At 43.5% G+C, this 19,375-nt stretch overlaps 1 protein-coding gene across 4 annotated transcripts in view; it reads left to right on the top strand.

Annotated features, from left to right (window-relative positions):
• Positions 1-8,025: 8,025 nt before the first annotated feature.
• CHRNA9 (cholinergic receptor nicotinic alpha 9 subunit) overlaps positions 8,026-19,375 on the top strand; it is a 44,296-nt gene continuing 32,946 nt past the window's right edge. The window contains exons 1-2 of one of the 4 annotated variants that reach the window (XR_012668182.1): positions 8,026-8,724; positions 15,961-18,057. The gene's annotated coding sequence lies outside the window, so the exon portion shown is untranslated. Of the gene's footprint in view, positions 8,725-8,964; positions 9,522-10,530; positions 18,058-19,375 lie in introns of those variants that run through there. The other 3 variants (XR_012668181.1, XR_007356448.2, XM_075127964.1) reach the window with 3 other exon arrangements.

The following is a 19,375-nucleotide window of genomic DNA, read 5'->3' as shown; positions in this document are numbered from 1 at the left end:
GGAGATGCATTAGAGAGCCATTTGCAGCTTCCGTGCCTCAGTCTGAGCATCACTGATGTAATCCCTCTTGTATATGAATCTCAAAGACCAAGATAAAGTTATTTCCTTCTCTCTTAGGTGATAAGCAGATATTTCAGTGTTCTTCACTGCAAGGCCCGGGAGCCAGTGGTGGTTCCCATCGACCCTAAGTGTGGCTCACTAAGTTCCCTCTAAGCTGCGCGGCTGCACAGCAGGCTATAAATAGCCATGCAGCAGCTCTAAAGGGCCACACAGCAGGGACCTGGAGAGGAGAGAGGTGGTGGGGGGGAACTGGGGAAGAGAGCAAGTTGGGGTTTGCAAGGCTGCTGTGGTCCTCTCCCTCAGCCCCAGAGCTCCCTGCTGCTGGAGGGGAAAGAGGGTCCCCTCCCCCGGAGCTCCGTGCTGCCTGCTGGCAGGGAAGAGAGAGGCCCCTTCCCCAGAGCTAGATGCTGCAGGCAGGGAGAGGGCTGGGGGGAGTCCTGTGGCCCCAGGCCCAGTGCAGCCTGCCTGCACCCCAAACTCCTCATCCCCAGCCCCATCCAGAGCCCACAACCCCATCCAGAGCCCTCACCCATTCCCCACATCCCAATCCTCTGCCCCAGCCCTCAGCCCCCTCCTGCATCCTGAACACCTCATCCCTGGCCCCACCCTGCAGGCCTCACCCCCACACTCCAACCCTCTGCCCCAGCCCTGAGCTCCCTTCCACACCCCAAACCACTCATTCCCAGCTCCACCCAAGAGCCCTCACCCCCAGCCAGAGGGGGTGAAAAGAAAACAGGGAACAAACTGACCAATGAACATATGGACTGCCTTACTAGTATTGCGATGACAGATTACAAATACTGCATAAACAAAGTTAAAGCGGAACAGGCACACTTTCACTCATCCAGTTTTTAAAGTAAGTTTTGCATTATTCTGCTCTTAAAAAGTTCACTCACATAGGTGTCTTTTTAATTCCATATATTTTCCAGGTTATTATTTTATTAAAGAAGTATCATTTTATTGTACAAGCAGACTTTGTTTTAGTTACACGACTGGCTTTGTAACATTACATCATTAAGGAGTAGTAAGTAATGTGTTAATTTAGTAGGTGATGTGGCTCTCACACTGAAGGTTTTTTGCCAAAGTGGCTCCCCTTTCAAAAATAGTGAAGAGCACTGAGATATTTGTTTCCTTCCTGTTCATGCTAAGGACTGAGTTCTTTTTTAAAGTGTGGGTGCAAAAAACAGTTTAGCAGTTCGGTCTTTCTACCCCTCCATAAGCTGTAGTAAAATTAGAAAGCATTTAGCCAAGTGGAAGGAATATTATTTCATCACAGTAAGACAATCACCTTCAACCTTTATAATGAAGCCACATGAAAAAGTGAAACTGCAGTCTCATGAAGTTGTTTGCAGAGTATATGAGTCAGAATGGTTCTGAATTTCCATGCAACAACTCATTAGGATTGTGTATAGATTAATAATTTCCATTCTCTGACAGAGACATTGCCATATTTACTGTATATGAAGTATACTCTGTGACCTAATAAGTAATCTCCAGCAAATTTGCTGTACATTTTCAGTTCTTAAATCATTACAATGTCTTGAAATGTTTAGTTTGAATTGTTTTAATACTTAGGCTTCTTAGACCATGTCTAAACTAGGAAAAAGGTGAGTTTTTAACATTTGTTAACTAACGCATTAAAATCCCAGTCTAGATAAGGTCAGTTGTAGTTTTAACACTTCTTTGCTGGTCAAGGTGAACTCCAAACTCCTCAACGCTTTAATTCAACCACACAACTTGCCTTGTCTACACTACGATTTTAACATATGTTATTTAACATGTACCACAGGTTAAAAAACATACCTTGTTCCTTTTGAAGATAGGCAAAGCCACTATGAACGGTGACTTGCACTGGTTACCATAGACTTGAAGTTGCAGTTTATTCTGATTTTGAGCTGAGTTAAGCTACACAGGTGCAGTCATGGTTTATAGCAATTGGGCCTATATTCCATGCTCGAGACATCCTTTGTTGCAACTAAATTGGCTGAAACCTCCAGTCTAGAGAGAGGATTTAGGCCTTGTCTAGAAATAGACATTGCACCAGTTTAACTAAAATCAATTATTGACTTTAAACCAAAATAAGACACATTTAAATGAAATCGGCATCCATACAGACTTTGCAGCAGTTAAGAGCTTGTCTACACAGGAAAGTTAAATCAGAATAAGGTAGGGTGTGAATTTATAGAGGAATATCTATATCAGAATAACTACTTGTGTAGATAATCCCTTTCTAAATCAGTTTAAAATCACACCTTAAATTAAACTGGTACAACTTTCTGGTGTAGTCAAGCCCTTAGTTTCAGATGTCTCATGTCATTCCTTTCTTTCTCCTCTTGTTCTCCTGTGGGACAGTTTTACACTTCAGGTTACTTGATCTGCACCCCTGCATCCTCATCCACAAAAACGTTTAGACAGATATACACTCTGAGAATGCTATGACAGTCTGGTATGAAATACCCATTTTATGTGTCCCAAATCCATGCATAATTTTATTCACTGCTTTGGACAAACTGTTTGTGATTCCTGTTATTTCTTTTTGTGTATGTCAACTAAAGAGTCTCTCTTTAAATGTGCCTCACATAATAGTTGTCTCTTAGCCTATCTGATCTTATCATCTTATTTCTTAAATAAGCACCCTCCACTTCAAATGCCCTCTGTTTTTTTTCCCTTGCCTCATGTCCACCTTTTTCATGTTAATTCACCAGAGGTATCAATCTGAATCCAGACACTGTTTGCAGAAAATGACAGGATATATAATAATATTATTTGATACTTCTTTCTTATATTGCTATATATTTGTCTTATAATTCCCTCAAGTTTATTTTACTCTATATTAAAAAAAGACCTCATACATTAATGCTCAGTCACAGAGTTATTCATAAGAGTTAGGTTTCAAGTGTGGCATGTTACAAAAAATACCCTTGAAGTGTAATTAGAGGTAGATTCTGACCAATTGAAACAAAAACTCTAAGAAGTGTGAACTGCCTTCATTCATCTCAATAGGGTTGTAACTTGAACGGCTTATAATGAAAATTTAAATTTAATTTAGTTCCCTGCTTGTAATTTCAACAGTCACAACCAGTTATTGTGCTTATCTAGTAGAATGTGCTATTCATTTGAAAAGTTGTTCCCTAGGAATGTAACTAACATGTAAAACATTGAATGGGGCCCCACAGGGATCAGTTCTGGGACCGGTTCTCTTCAATGTCTTTATAAATGATTTAGATATTGGCATAGAGAGTACATTTATAAAGTCTGCAGATGATACCAAGCTGGGAGAGGTTGCAAGTACTTTGGAGGATAGGATTAAAATTCAAAATGATCTGGAGAAATGGTCTGAAGTAAATATGATGAAATTCAATAAGGACAAATGCAAAGTACTCCACTTAGGAAGGAACAATAATTTGCACACATACAAAATGGGAAATGACTGCCTAGAAAGGAGTTTGCAGAAAAAGATCTGGGTGTCATAGCAGATCACAAGCTAACTATGGGTCAACAGTGTAACACTAAAAAGAAAAGGAGTACTTGTGGCACCTTAGAGACTAACAAATTTATTCAAGCATAAGCTTTCGTGAGCTACAGCTCACTTCATTGGATGCAGAAAGCAAACATCATTCTGAGATGTATTAGCAGGAGTGTTGTAAGCAAGATGCGAGAAGTAATTCTTCCACTCTACTCTGTGCTGTTTAGGCCTCAACGAGAGTATTGTGTCCAGTTCTGGGCGCAACGTTTCAGGAAAGATGTGGACAAAATGGAGGAAGTCCAGAGAAGAGCAACAAAAATTATTAAAAAGAAAAGGAGTACTTGTGGCACCTTAGAGACTAACCAATTTATTTGAGCATGAGCTTTCGTGAGCTGTAGCTCACGAAAGCTCATGCTCAAATAAATTGGTTAGTCTCTAAGGTGCCACAAGTACTCCTTTTCTTTTTGCGAATACAGACTAACACGGCTGTTCCTCTGAAACCAAAAATTATTAAAGTTCTAGAAAACATGACCTATGAGGGAAGATTGAAAAAATTGGGTTTGTTTAGTCTGGAGAAGAGAAGACTGAGAGAGGACATGATAACCATTTTCAAGTACATAAAAGGTTATTACAAGGTGGAGAGAGAAAAATTGTTCTCCTTAACCTCTGAGGATAGGGCAAGAAGCAATGGGCTTAAATTGCAGCAAAGGTGGTTTAGATGGACATTAGGAAACACTTTCAAACTGTCAGGGTAGTTAAGAACTTGAATAAATTGTCCAGGGAGGTTGTGGAAACTCCATTACTGGAGATTTTTAAGAGGAAGTTAGACAAACAACTGTCAGGGATGGTCTAGACTAAATGATACTTAGTCCTGCCATGAATGCAGGGGACTGGACTAAATTACCTCTCAAGGTCCCTTCCAGTTCTACGATTCTATGGTTCTACATAAATAAAGCTTCATATTTATTACTGATCGCTCAGAGTGTGTTTGATGCTATACAAAACCTGAAGTTGCAGATCTGAAATGTCTAGTTTCAGAGTAACAGCCGTGTTAGTCTGTATTCGCAAAAAGAAAAGGAGTACTTGTGGCACCTTAGAGACTAACCAATTTATTTGAGCATAAGCTTTCGTGAGCTACAGTTCACTTCATCAGTATGCATCCGATGAAGTGAGCTGTAGCTCATGAAAACTTATGCTCAAATAAATTGGTTAGTCTCTAAGGTGCCACAAGTACTCCTTTTCTTTCTGAAATATCTAGGTACTCTGGAAGCAGAGGTACAAATCCTTTCTAGGCTGAGCAAGCCCTTCATTCATTTAAGGCCATGATGGTACTGGGATCTCAACCACTAATGTAAGCTCCCCCAGTGCAAACCCCTAGTATAGATACAGTTTACACTGGTACACATCTCGAGGCATCTGTGTAATGTGTAACTAATGTGTTAAAATCCCAGTATAGATAAGGCTAGTTGTAGTTTTAATACTTGTTTGCTGGTTAAGGTGAACTCCAAACTCCGCTGAGGGAGGCTTTAATTCAGCCACACGACTTGCCTTGTCTACACTAAGATTTTAACATATGTTATTTAACATGTACCAACCACAGGTTAAAACACACCTTGTTCCTTGGGAAGATGGGCAAAGCCACTATGAACTGCGACTTGCACTGGTTACTGTATACTAGGATTTGCATTTCAGTATTATCTACATAGCTGTCACCACCTTCCCCAAATTATTTTAATAACATTATCTGTTTACATTTAGATTGTTTTTCCTGATTTGCAGTCTCTGTCCATACTTTCTGATTTCAGGCAGGGGCTATAAGCATTAAGCTGATAATGTCTTGGGCAGGAATCATCAGAGCAACATTAGGTAACACTCAGCCAAGGTCAAATTGCTGGGCTGGGACTCTGTATATGGATAGACAAAAAGTTCCTGTATTCTGCTTGCTCCCCTATGGAGCTAGACCTGGGAGAACAGGAGGATACCCCTACATTTTTATTGCAGGAGATGGACAACGATTCACAGGGTCCTGGGAAATAGTCTCACATTCCACAACTGGCAAAGACCAGTCAGGCTCCACTCACCACCACTTTGGATCATGGTAGGAGGCTCACACCTGCTGTGCCAGCCATCTAGGAAGCAAGCAGACATATATCAATTGTGAATTTTAAAATTTCCCTCATATTAAAAATAGTTTTAGAACTACTATCTATTTAGGCTAGAGAGAGGTAAGATGGGATAAGAAATCAGGAAATCTAGAGGCTTACTTTAATATCCCTACTTTGGGGTACATCAGCATATTTCCTCTAAGATCTAGAGTTACACCTAAGTAAAACTGGTATAACTGAGATCAAAACTAGGCTCATGAGTTTTATTCCTGGCTCTGCCACAGTCTGCCTGGTAACATTTAGCAAATCATTTATTCTCAATGTGCCTCAATTTCCCCAGCTATAAAATGGGGATAGCAATACTTCCCTATCTAACAGAGGTGACATAAAGCTAAGTCAATGTTTCTAGTATGCATTGCATACTTAGGGCTTGTCTACACTGGCACTTTACAGCGCTGCAACTTTCTCGCTCAGGGGTGTGAAAAAACACCCCTCTGAGCGCAGCAAGTTTCAGCGCTGTAAAGCGCCGAGCCGCGCTCCAAGTGCTGGGAGCTACTCCCCTTGTGGCAGTGGTTTTTCTAGACCGCTGGGAGAGCTCTCTTCCAGCGCTCTGTTGCGACTATATAAGCCATGTTAAAGCCCTTCCGTGGCAGTGCTTTAACATTGCCAATGTAGACTCGCCCTTAGATGGAAGTTATTAAAGAAGTGCAAAGTATTATTTATAGTTGGTATGGTGTTTGTTTCAAAGATTCACTGGAGCAGTGCCAATATAGTTTCTCTAGTTTAGAGTTTGTGGGTATTGCAACAGAAAAGCTGACAGTGATTTTAATCCAATAATACAAATATCTTCTTTCAGTTACCCTGAAGTTTCAACATTTGTGTAAAATAGTTATGTTTCAGTGTTACTGTGTCCCACAAACTCTGGAGTTTTTCACAACAGGCCCCAAATAAAGTGGTTGAGCCTCTTATGCTCTGAGCTGATTGGTGAGTGCGATGAAGTACAGTAAACTTAGCAGCCTAACCACAGAGAGATGTTTTCTTTCTGCACCGGAAACACCTGCCAAAAACGCTGGGTTCACTCAAACTGTATGTAGAACAGCTCAGAATTAAACTTCCATCTGTACAAAAGTTAGAGAGTGATATATTACATTTGGTAAATCAATTTATATTAAGTATATATATTGTATTATATTGCCAGGTATACAACAAACATAACTGCAAATTGAAGCAAGCTTTGTAAATTGCACTTTTCACAAGTGACCATGCACCGCCAGTTTTAGACTAGTAATTAGAAAAAAGTGCATATTTTTCTCCCAAATGAAATGAAAAGACCTTGGAAAACACACCACAGCACAGCGATTAAACATGATTTGTGTCCATGTTGACTTCATACCCATATTTTATTCGCTTAAATCCAGCTAACAACCAAGGCTGATGCATGATTATTGCTAAGTCCAGTTACAGAAACAGTCCCTCTGTTCAGATGGGAACACAGTCATGACTGTAGCCTGGCTAGTAGGTCTTCCCAAAGCATTGCATCACACAATAACCAGGTTTCCCCACCACATTCCCATTAGAACAGATATTCCACAAAGAAGTAATACTTGAATAAACAAGAAGTTCAATACTTTTTGCCCACTCCTTGCTGTAAATAGTCACAATGCACAGCTCAATGTCAGCGTACTTTCTTTCTTTTCTTTTAAATAACTATGCAGTTTGCTAGCTATTCCCATCTCATCTCATCAAATGGAGACCTCCAAATCTGTGCATGGTCAGATATCAAGATTAAGACCTTCCTTGCAGCTTGGGGTGAGACCATCCAACCTGATCTAGCTTTTTGCCAGTGGAACCAGCAGGGGGTATAAACAGATTATAGGCACAAGTGCCAAATCTGTTAGGCACATAATGATGAGAGACAATAAAAACACCAAGGATCGGGTATCACTGAAGGGTACTAATTGTAACTCAGCAGTTTCATGGCAGTCTATAAGGTGCCAAAGGACTTTTTGCTGCTTTTATTTAAAATGAGATGATCCAGCCTGACATACAATCCTCATTGTGATGTTGTACCTGCCACCTCTTGAGACCAACAATTGCAACAGTGCTAATATTGTCATCACAGATGAGGGTGTGGTGGCAGCCAGGGGACAATGGTGACTCGTCTCCAGAGTATTTGCAGGGGAATCAATCCTAGGACGTATGGCGTTTAATACTGTAATCAGATCGTGCAATGGCATTAGTACTTGTGAGAACTAGAACTCAGGAAGGTGTGGTGGGGCCCTTGCCCTGCACGACTGTCAGCCGGGTAACTATGGGTAGGTGTAGATCTCACACTCCTTAAGGAGTTACTAAAACCTAGTTGAGGAAAATCTACCTCCCCACAGCGAACCAGCCCTGCCTGCGTTTGCACCTCGCCTTGCATGGCTCAGTCACTCCGCAATCCACGCTGGAGGGCGCTGTTGGCATCGCCCTTTAGCCACACGCCAACAACAGACGGCCCAGGGAAGCGGGTTACGGGCGGCTGAGCAACAACCACTTGGGTGCGAGGAGCGCCTGCCCAGTCATTGGTCAAGACACCAGCGAATCGCAGCGTCCTCCGGAGTGGGCGGCGCAACTTCGGCTTGTCAATCGCCAATTTCACCAATCAGGAGAGTCGGAAAAGGCGCCCCGATTGGCTCGAGAGGGCCGGCTCCGATACAAAAAGGGCGGGGGAGGGGGCGCCGGCTGTTGTAGGTAGGACGCTCATTGTGGGGGTTCCTTTGCCGCTTCAGCCCGGCAGAGGCCAGTGCCACCGGTGCCCGGCTGGAGAAGCCGCTGCCCGCAGAGCACGGCCGAGCCCGCCGCCTGCCCGTTCTGGGCGATGCTGGGGCTCCTGGCCCGGGAGCCCGGCATGGGGTGGCTGGCGGAGAGTCTCTCCGAGCGGGCGGTGGCCGTTGGGCAGCCGCAAGCGGCGTTAGCGCCAGCCCAGGTGCTCGTGCGGCTTCAGGCCAGGCGAGGATGCGGAGCCCCAGGGAGCAGCGGGGCTGCCTCGCAGCCGCGGACAAGCCGGAGCGGCCGCTGCCGTGGAGCAGGCGTCAGGAGACGCGCCCAGCGGTGAGTGCTGGGCTGCGGCCGGTGGGGACTCCAATCCCCAGCGTGCACTGCGGCGCGGGCCGCAGCGGCCGGGCGGCTCGGCCCCGGTGCGCGCCGGGGGCTGGAGTCTCGGAGCGGGGGGCGGGGCTTGCGTCCCCCGCTCTGCGCGGCTGGGGCCCGAGGGGAAGTGGGGCATTGGGGTCGGGGGACAGCGGCCAGGGCGGCTTGCCGCGGGGGGGGGGGGGGAGGGTGTCTCGGCGGGCCGCTCCCGGCGGGTGGGACTGTGTCACGCAGCACCGACTTGACGCGGAACGAGCGCGGGTGCCTCGCGCCACGTGCCGCCAGCAGGCTCGGGGGGCGGGCGCAGTCGGGGTGCTGGGGAGCGCCTGGGCGGCGGCGAGCTCCCGCCGAGCGGTGCGGTGGGCCCCGCGCTCCCCGGGAGTAGGGTGTGTCTCCCCTCGCTCCCGCTTTCCTCGGCCGCTTCTAATGTACGTGCTCGAAGCAGCTGGAGGGTTCGTAAACAGCCTCTGACAATACACCTGGAGACGCGGCTCCGCTTCCTTCTCTGGGGTTGACATATGTGAGGCCTAGCGTTTGGTGCTGCGGGCGGCGGGGACAGGTTGTACAGGAAGATAGAATATCTTTAAGTAAAAATCTACAAAGGATTAAAAAGCCTCAGAACAATCCTTTGATCTCTGACAAAGGTCTAAGCGTTTGGGGTTTTCTAATAGGATTTATGGCTTGCTTATTTACCTTAGACATGGTAAAAGCACACATTCTGGTCCTCTCGTTCTGAGCTCAAACCTCCAATTGAAGAGGTGGGTGAATCTCTATTAAATGCTTTCTTACCGGGTACAAGAGGGCTTGCCGAAAGAGTCAGGCTTTAAACAGTGAAACTAATAATCCTCCCCTTGCTGACTTGATTTGAGAGGGCTAGTAGTAACTTCCTTCCAGCACGAACCAAGGGATGCACCCCACCCTTGTACTTATTCACTACCCCAATACTGACTTTGGCTCTAAATACATTCTACAGGTGACATACCCGGGACCACTTATCCACTGATGTTTTTAAAAACTCACGCACCCCAATCTAGGTCTAAGGTGGTTACGTACTATGTATGTATCCTGTGAACCTTGTAACCAATACTTATAATCCCTCATAACTCAAGCCTGACCCCAGATATACAGTACCTTCTCTCTTAACCTGTGTAAATTTGATTTTAAACATTAGCTTTAATAAAATTTTAAATCTCATTTTAGTGTAATGTAAAAGTAAATCTCTCAATTTACCCATTTGGTCTGCTTTCACATGGGAAACCAAACTTGCGTCAATTGGGCTTTTGGGAATGTAGAGTGTTGCTGCAGCACCTACAGTTATTTGACTTCTTGTCACTTCAAGATGGTTGTCTCAGTGTGGTACCTGTTGTAGTTCACCATTTGTAGTATTTAAACTCATCACTGCTTTACATCTGTTTTCTGGTGTATCCTTTTGGAAGGCCTAACTGGTTAAACTATCTGTGGACTTGCAAATGTACTTTGCCGATGAGGGTGGCAGCTAGGTTTCAAGAGTCTGCTAAACTCCAGACTTTTAGGGGAGGGTAATCTGGCCCACTGACTTCAGAATTATTTCCAGGCATATCAGTTGCTGAATTTTCTCCCATTTTGGTGGCAGGCCTCAGGTTGGGAGGATGTTGAGATTCCTTAGAATGCATGGTATCAGACGAACGAGTGCTGAGACTAGAATGGGGACAGCCATCTGTCCAACTTCTAACCCTTATTTTATGATTCGTGTCAGATGTTAACTGATTCTGATCTTGTTTATTGCAGGTGGATGTATTTCTGGACCTCATATAGGAGATGGACCTAGCCTTGTCTCTGATCAGAGCATGTTGGGCTCTTGGCCCTGGAAGGCCTTGGACTTGTTGGAGCGTGCAGGAGATGCCAGAATTTGGCAAGCCTACCATGCAGGCCTGGTGTACTTCTTTCTCTTTAGAGAGAAGAGATGGGAATGCCTACAGTTTGGCCAATTCCAGAGGATCAAATTAGAGGGTTTGTGGGGGCTATGGAATCACAAGGCTTGTCTTCACCAAAAATACTGATGTACTTGGCATCACTCTCCTATATCTCCAAAATCACAGGTCACCCTGATCCTCTTCAAGATTTTGTAACCTGTCATATGGTGACAGGGTTGCAGTGGAGGGAAGGTAATCAAAGATATTGCAGATCTCATGTAACCATTGAGGTGTTGCGATCTCTCTTGGGCACAGTACAGTCTGTGTGTAGCTCTCTTTATGAATGTTTGTTGTTCCGTGCCTTGTTTACTGTGGCTTTTTTGGGGGCTCTTCGTGTGGAAGAGGTGGTAGCAGAGCACCGCAACTGGGCACAGCCAGAGCTCCTGTACATGAGTGATGTCCAGCTGACTGAGGAAAGAGTGAACATTTACCTGCATACATCCTACCTGGGCCAAGAAAGGTTTTTGATCTCTCTTGGATTATCTAGAGACATGGGTATGCCCTGTTAAGGCACTGTGCAATTACGTGGCAGCTAGGCCACGAGGGGACGGGCCTCTCTTTGTACACTGGGATGGCACACCATTGACAAGGAGACAGTTCTTGGTTGTCTTCCGTTCTGCTTTAAGGTTACTTGGCCTTTGACCAGAGCAATATGGTGTACATTCTTTCTGGTTGGGAGCTGTTGTGACCGCTGTATGCTATAGATGTTCTGAAGAAGCTATTCTGCACCTGGGAAGGAGGCAAGGTATCCACCCAAAGAGGAGACCAGAAGTAGTCAACCACAGAAGCCAGAAGAACAGCTAAGGTTCTCTGGTCTCTTCCCCTTGCTGATGCAGTATTGTTTCCTACAGTGTGTGATCTAGTGCTCTGATGCGTAAACTTAAAAGTAATGGAGCAATTTCTTCAGAGAACATTCTAGTTAATTGACTTTTCTGGAGTTTGCAGTGTGCTGTCCTCTGCATTTGTTTGTAAGCTGTATCTGTCTGTTGGGGATTGGACTTCCATGTCTCTTTGCAAAATTAACTTGCAAGAATTGCTTACCTAGTAAAGTCTTCATGATCAATAAACTTGCAGTGCATTTTCCTTTCAAACTTGTCTGGCCTTCATTGTGGCAAGTCAACAAGCTGTTTCTATGCCACATCTTAGCAGCAAATAAACTAAGTCTTGCATCCTTATTGCTGTTAGATGGTATTTTTACGTGGGACATGAGGACAAACAATCTTGTAGGTGGGGATTGCAAGCAGTATATTGCTAAACTGAAACTTTCTAAATATAACTTTAGGCAAAGTGTGCAACTGTTAAGTCAATTTTACAAATCATAGATAATGCAAGAACAAGATATGTTCAATTAAATTAAAAGGTGAGAAATTCAAAACAATAGTTTAAGTAAAAGGATGGCGGAAGAATGGAACTTGCTGTCACTGGAACTCATTGAGGGCAAGAACTTAGCTAATACCTTTCAGAATCATGTTATCTACGTGGATATCCAAAGTGAGCATAATTGACTATAAACTGTTTTAGCATTCCTTCCAATAGCTAAAGTCCGTCTGAGACCTAGTTGTGGTAGATATAACAACTCCCCAAATTCTACCAGAAGTTTAATTGCTAATAGTCACACTTATGGCTGAGAGTTCAGAGAATTTAAACTTTCAGCATCAACTTCAGGTCTCTCCACTGACCCTTTGCCTGTTGGCCAAAGAAGTTGAAGTTACTGTTAGAAGGATTGAGCTGTCTTCAGTATTGCTAAAGATTAGTTAATATGTACTGAACAACAAACTGGGAGCATTAACTCGTCCTTCAGTAACCGTGAAGGGCCTTTTGCTGGGGCACACAGCAAACTCTTCATAGGGATGGAATTAGAAATTAGGTGGAAGACTGGAATCCCTGCTCTGGCCCATTTAACCAGGTGAAAAGGCAGAAGTAGCATAGAGGTATTTAAAAACCCTGGATGTGGCATTGAGGAACTTGACTATGAGGCTGCCTACTGAGAGGCAGCCCCTGTGTAGAGGAGGCTGTGGCCTGCAGGGATTCCAGACACTGCTTGGCCCACAGGTAGCTCGGGGTAGACTGTGATAACTTAGGCAGCTTCCCAGGGCTGTCTAAGGTCATGCTAGAGCAGCCAAGGAGTAGGACAGTACAAGAGCTCCCATCCCCGTAGTTACAATTTCTGCATATCTCCTAATGATGTAGCACCGAATCTTATCCCAAACTAGGATCACACTAATATGGGAGAGGCTTTAGGAAGCTTATTCTCCACTCCCAGTCAAACCCATTTTCAACCAATACAGATATCTAGATCCCAAGATGCTATCTGCTGGTTGCTTCCACTTCTACTATACTGCCATCTTAAACATTAAATATAAGCTATTACTTAACCCAGTTTCTATTTTTGCTATTTTCACTTACCCTAAGATTGTTTTAGTAAACATACTTCCAATGATGATGCTAAAGTCTAGCTCAGGATGAGATATACTGAAGTTGACTGATGGCTTATCAAGAGGGCTTGAGTTCACGGGAGAAAATTCAGGCAATGATGTCCTTGGAAATAATTCTGAAATCAATGGGCCAGATTATCCTCTTCACGAAGTCTGGAGTTCAGCAGACTATCTCTGAAACTTAGCTGCTACTCCCATGTGCAAAGTACAATTGCAAGTCTATAGATAGTTACCAGTTAGCCCTTCTAAAAGAGAGACCAGAAAATACATTTAAAGTGGTGGTGAGTTTAAATGCTACACAGAGGGTGAAACTTTTTATCTTGTCACTGCTTTATCTGTGTGACAATGTTGGATTCTTGTCTTGCTTGCTTGTTTCAGCCTCTCTCCATTCCTTTTGGTCTCACCTTAAGTTCTAGAGTTTCACTCATTTCTGTATTCTGACTACCCTGATGTCATTTTTTCTTTCCATGATTTCAAAGCTAATTACAGTATCCTTTTTCTCTTCTGTTTCCATATATCACATGACTCATTCCACTGTTTTTATCTAACCTTGTTTGATCAGTCTTTGGTAAAGACCAGGTTGAGAGAGGGACCTAAACAGCAAACAGGGGAGTTAGTCCAAACAGCTTTTCTAATTTCTCACTGAATTCCCTGTCTGAATAATTGCTGTCCAATGCTGCTTATTCTTCCATAATTACCTTATACTTTTCAGTCTCTATTTAACCTGTCTGCCTCAGCTGCTGCTTTCAGTCTTTTTTTGCTACCTTCCATTAATGCTATAGATTACTTCCAACTCTGCAATTGAGTGATTGGCTTCCCTCTAACGGTTTATAGTGAGCTTGTTGCTGTAACCCTGATGCAGCTTTGAGAGTACTTGTATAGATTGCCAAATGCTGGTGGCCCGTCTACTGTAGTGCTCTCACCATTGCTAATACTGAAGTTGCATTGAAAGAAACAATGGGAGATTTCAGAAAAAGTTGAGTAGAGAGGCTGTGTCCTAATCTCTGCTGCAGTGAGAATCCATAGCATTGCCTATATAACCTCTAAACAGCTTTGCTTTCTGAAGTGAACTCTTGCACTGCTAATTCTTTGTCTACCTTACATCTGGAGAGCAGATGTAAAGCAGGCCATGTCAGTCTTGCATTAGTCCTCTTCACTCTAAGCAGCCTTTAGATGAGGACCTGGTTGTTCTCTGGGATTAGTTAAATCATTAACTCCTGCTGTAGGAAAAGTGGCAAGCCTCTTGGGATTCTTGTTTGGGGAACTATGCCTAAGGTATAAATTGAGGTTGGATGCAGAAGGCCCCAGCTACCAAGGAAGAAGCAGTTTTTGTCCTTACCTACTTTGAGCAAATTGTATGGTTTCAGGCTGGAGCTAAACAATGGGACCTCTGCCTTCTGGTGGTGGGAGATGAAGAAATAAAATCCCAAAGATAAACTTCTGAGTATTTCCCAAAAAGCTCCCCAGGAACAATTTTAATGGGTCTGTGATGGTTGGTCTTCTGGTACCCTGAGTTCTAGCCAGGTTGACATCTCACAGCTTCCTCGCTATATTCTGGGTAACCATTAATTTGGTTTAGGCAGAGTTCCTTTCCCTGTGCTCTCTGGAACCAGCAACTGTGATTCCTTGTTATGTTGTCATCCCCCTTACATGCTAAATGCTGGGTAGCCTGTTCAAGTGGCTTTAACACACTGATGTTCCCAGAGATGGTGTCAAGGTTCCTCCCCCACTCTGAACTCTAGGGTACAGATGTGGGGACCTGCATGAAAACCTCCTAAGCTTACTTTCACCAGCTTAGGTTAAAACTTCCCCAAGGTACAAATTAATTTTATCCTTTGACCCTGGATCTCCACTGCCACCACCAAACTCTAACTGGGTTTACTGGGAAACGTAGTTTGGACATGTCTTTCCCCCACCAAATCCTCCCAACCCTTGCACCCCACTTCCTGGGGAAGGTTTGGTAAAAATCCTCACCAATTTGCATAGGTGACCACAGACCCAAACCCTTGGAGCCTAGAACAATGAAAAAGCATGCAGTTTTCTTACAAGAAGACTTTTAATAGAAGTAAAGGAATCACCTCTGTAAAATCAGGATGGTAGATACCTTACAGGGTAATTAGATTCAAAACATAGAGAATCCCTCTAGGCAAAACCTTAAGTTACAAAAAAGACACACAGCTAGAAATAGTCATTCTATTCAGCACAGTTCTTTTCTCAGCCATTTAAAGAAATTATAATCTAACACATACCTAGCTAGATTACTTACGAAAAGTTCAAAGACTCCATTCCTGTTCTATCCCAGCAAAAGCAGCCTACAGACAGACACAGACCCTTTGTTTCTCTCCCTCCTCCCAGCTTTTGAAAGTATCTTGTCTCCTCATTGGTCATTTTGGTCAGGTGCCGGCGAGGTTACCTTTAGCTTCTTAACCCTTTAAGGTGAGAGGATTTTTCCTCTGGCCAGGAGGGATTTTAAAGGGGTTTACCCTTCCCTTTATATTTATGACAGATGGAGATAAATTGTTCATGTAAGAATATATAAGAAATTAATGTGTAATATAGATGACACATCTTGCTTGGGCATCTGGAAATTGAGTCAAAATTGATCAGTGATGCCATGTTCTTCTGGGAACCTGGTATCTTGCAAACATGGAAACAAACTTAGTGACTGTCACTATATAGTACTAACAATGGATGTTTTCCTTTGCATAAACCAGTATTCTCAGATCATAAACAAATGTTTTAAGGCTTTCTAGGCATGAGAGCTTGGAAAAGAGAAAACTAAAGTGTTTATTTCTGTTTACATCCTGTAGGCATGGCTGGAATCACTGATCTTATACACATAGAGCAGGAAGTGAGTCTTGCAACCAGCTAGAGGAAGATTTCAGAGTGGTAGCTGTGTTAGTCAAAAAGAACAAGGAGTACTTGTGGCACCTTAGAGACTAAACCTCTCCAGCGCATCATCAAGGATCTACAACCTATCCTGAACGATGATCCCTTACTCTCTCAGATCTTGGGAGACAGGCCAGTCCTCGCTTACAGACAGCCCCCCAACCTGAAGTAAATACTCACCATCAACCGCACAACAAAAACACTAACCCAGGAACCTATCCTTGCAACAAAGCCCGTTGCCAGCTTTGTCCACATATCTATTCAAGGGACACCATCATAGGATCTAATCACATGAGCCACACTATCAGAGGCTCATTCACCTGCACATCTAGCAATGTGATATATGCCATCATGTGCCAGCAATGCCCCTCTGCCATGTACATTGGCCAAACTGGACTGTCTCTGTGCAAAAGAATAAATGGACACAAATCAGACATCAAGAATTATAGCATTCCAAAACCAGTCAGAGAACACTTCAACCTCCCCGGACACTCAATTACAGACCGAAAAGTTGCAATTATTCAACCAAAAAACTTCAAAAACCGACTCCAAAGAGAAACTGCAGAACTGGGATTAATTTGCAAACTGGACACCATTAAATTAGGCTTGAATAAAGACTGGGAGTAGATGGGTCATTATACAAAGTAAAAACTATTTCCCCATGCTAATTTTTCTCCTACTGTTACTCACACCTTCTTGTCAACTGTTTGAAATGGGCCATCCTGATTATCACTACAAACGTTTTTTTCTACTGCTGATAATAGTCCACCTTAATCGATGAGTCTCGTTAGCGTTGGTATGGCAACACCCATTTTTTTCGTGTGTGTGTGTAGATAGATAATCTTCCTACTGTATTTTCCACTGCATGCATCTGATAAAGTGGGCTTTAGCCCATGAAAGCTTATGCTCAAATACATTTGTTAATGTCTAAGGTGCCACAAGTACGCCTCGTTCTTTCAGCTAGAGGAAGTGACTTGGGCTGAGGAATTTGTTATTGACTTCAATGACTTGTGATCCCAATAGAGCTGAGAACAAAAATTATATTTTAAAGGAACACCCATGACTGAGAAGGTTAGTTCTTTCTTACTAGCAAAACTTTTTTGATGGTTTGACATATTGGATAACAATGTGTATATATAATTCTTTTAACACTTGAGCTACACCTTGGCAAAATTGCAAATCAACCTTAAATATGACAAATTAAGAAAAATCTCATTTGAGTACAAGTGAAACACTGTGTGGTTGTGACGTTGCACTCTATTTTATAAAAATATGCTAATGAGTATGAATATAATGTAACTGGGATATGCTTCATGCAAAAGGTCTCGTGTAAGGTATCATTGCAAAGTTTATAATCTACTGAATGTGTTCATCCTATTTGTCTGAGTGTATCATTCTTATACCTGAAACTAGAAATATAAAATATAACTGAAGGCCTATTGTAATTATGCAAAGTGTGGGCCATTAATGGTGGCTTGGAATCTTGATGGCTCCCATTAACCAGGATAATTGACTGTAGATGGCTCTGTTTTACTTCTAAGTCTTCATCACCCACTTGCCAGCACATATGTATACAGGAAGTCTTACAGTGACATCTGATCATGTCACCTGAACTGGAATCCATCTTTAACCTGGTGCTTTTCCATTGAGAAGGAGGGGAGGGAACCCAGAAAGAGACAAAGGATTCCTGCCTAATACAAAAGATATATAAGTGGGTGGAATAGAACAAAAGGGGTTGCAGTCATGAGAAATCTCCTAGCTACCACCTGAGCTGGAACAAGGGCTGTACCGGGGGGAAAGGAGTGTGCCCAGACTAGGAAGGCATCCAGTCTGTGAAAGAAACTTATTGAAACATCTCTGAGGGTGAGAGTTTATCTGTATTCAGTTTTATTAATGTATTAGGCATAGGCTTGTGTGTTTTATTTTATTTTGCTTGGTAATTCACTTTGTTCTGTCTGTTACTACTTGGAACCACTTAAATCCTACTTTCTGTATTTAATAAAATCACTTTTTACTTATTTAATTAACCCAGAGTATGTATTAATACCGGGGCGGGAGGGGGTAGGCAAACAGCTGTGTGCATATCTCTATCAGTGTTATAGAGGGTGAGCAATTTTGAGTTTACCCTGTATAAGCTTTATGGATTTATTTGGGGTTTAGACCCCATTGGGAGTTGGGCATCTGAGTGTTAAAGACAGGAACACTTCTTAAGCTGCTTTCAGTTAAGCCTACATCTGTTAGGGGATGTGGTTTAGACCTGGGTCTGGGTTTGTAGCAGGCTAGCAGTTCTGGCTCAAACCAGGCAGGGCACTGACTAAAACTTTTATTTTCTACTTAGCCTTCAAGAGTTTCATGTCTCATCAACTCAGAATCCCAAAGTGACACTTATAATTTAAGTTCCAGTACCAAATTAAGTGTGTGTGTGTGTGTGAGAGACAGTAGTCTTTTCAAGGATGATACATCCCCTTTTATTCCAATTTAACAACAGCATTCATTGATTTAAGAAACAATGGGATTATCTCATTTTATGCCAGATAATTTTCAGAAATGATAAATGATTACAAATTAATTCAGTTCTCATGCTTAGAAATGTAACATGCAGAGTCTGGAAATGTAATAGCTAATGACTAAAGGAATTGTGATCACTGAGAGAGGAAACTTTCACATAGGTACATCCTGCTAGTATGATTATGGTAGTGGTGCCTTTTTCAAGTACACACTACTTAGAGTGCCCAGTGTTAACTGCTTATGCAGGAGTGTTACTGGTACGGCTCTGACAAGCAGAGTAATCAAATGTCTAGGAAGTGGGCTGGTGCCCAGTCAATCGGGCAATAAAATTTCTCATAATTGAGGTTCTGTGTGCCAGAGTTAACTCAGACCCTGGACTGCAGGAAAGTTGGAGATAGGTGGGTCTCGAGAGGCTGACAGTGCTCCTGGTTCTATACCCCCTGAAGTTGAGTAGCTAGTTCAGGGGTGGGCAAACTTTTTGGCCCGAGGGCCGCATCTGGGTATGGAAATTGTATGACAGGCCATGAATGCTCACAAAATTGGGGGTTGGGGTGCAGGAAGGCATGAGGGTTCTGGCTGGGGGTGCGGGCTCTGGGGTGGGGCTGGGGATGAGGAGTTGGGGGTGCAGGAGGGTGCTCCAAGCTGGGACTGAGGGGTTTGGAGGGCAGGAGGGGGATCAGGCCTGGGGCAGGGGCACAGGAGAGGGTCAGGGGGCAGGCTCCTGGTGGCGCTACTCTCAACCAGCTCCCAGAAGAAGCGGCATGTCCCCTGTCCGGCTCCTATGCGGAGGCGCAGTCAGGTGGTTCTGCACGCTGCCCTTTGTGCAGG

Source organism: Caretta caretta, chromosome 4, assembly GCF_965140235.1.
Source record: "Caretta caretta isolate rCarCar2 chromosome 4, rCarCar1.hap1, whole genome shotgun sequence".
NCBI classification, from domain to species: domain Eukaryota; kingdom Metazoa; phylum Chordata; order Testudines; family Cheloniidae; genus Caretta; species Caretta caretta.
Note: the sequence above shows the minus strand (reverse complement) of the source record. Positions and strands in the feature narration are given on the sequence as shown.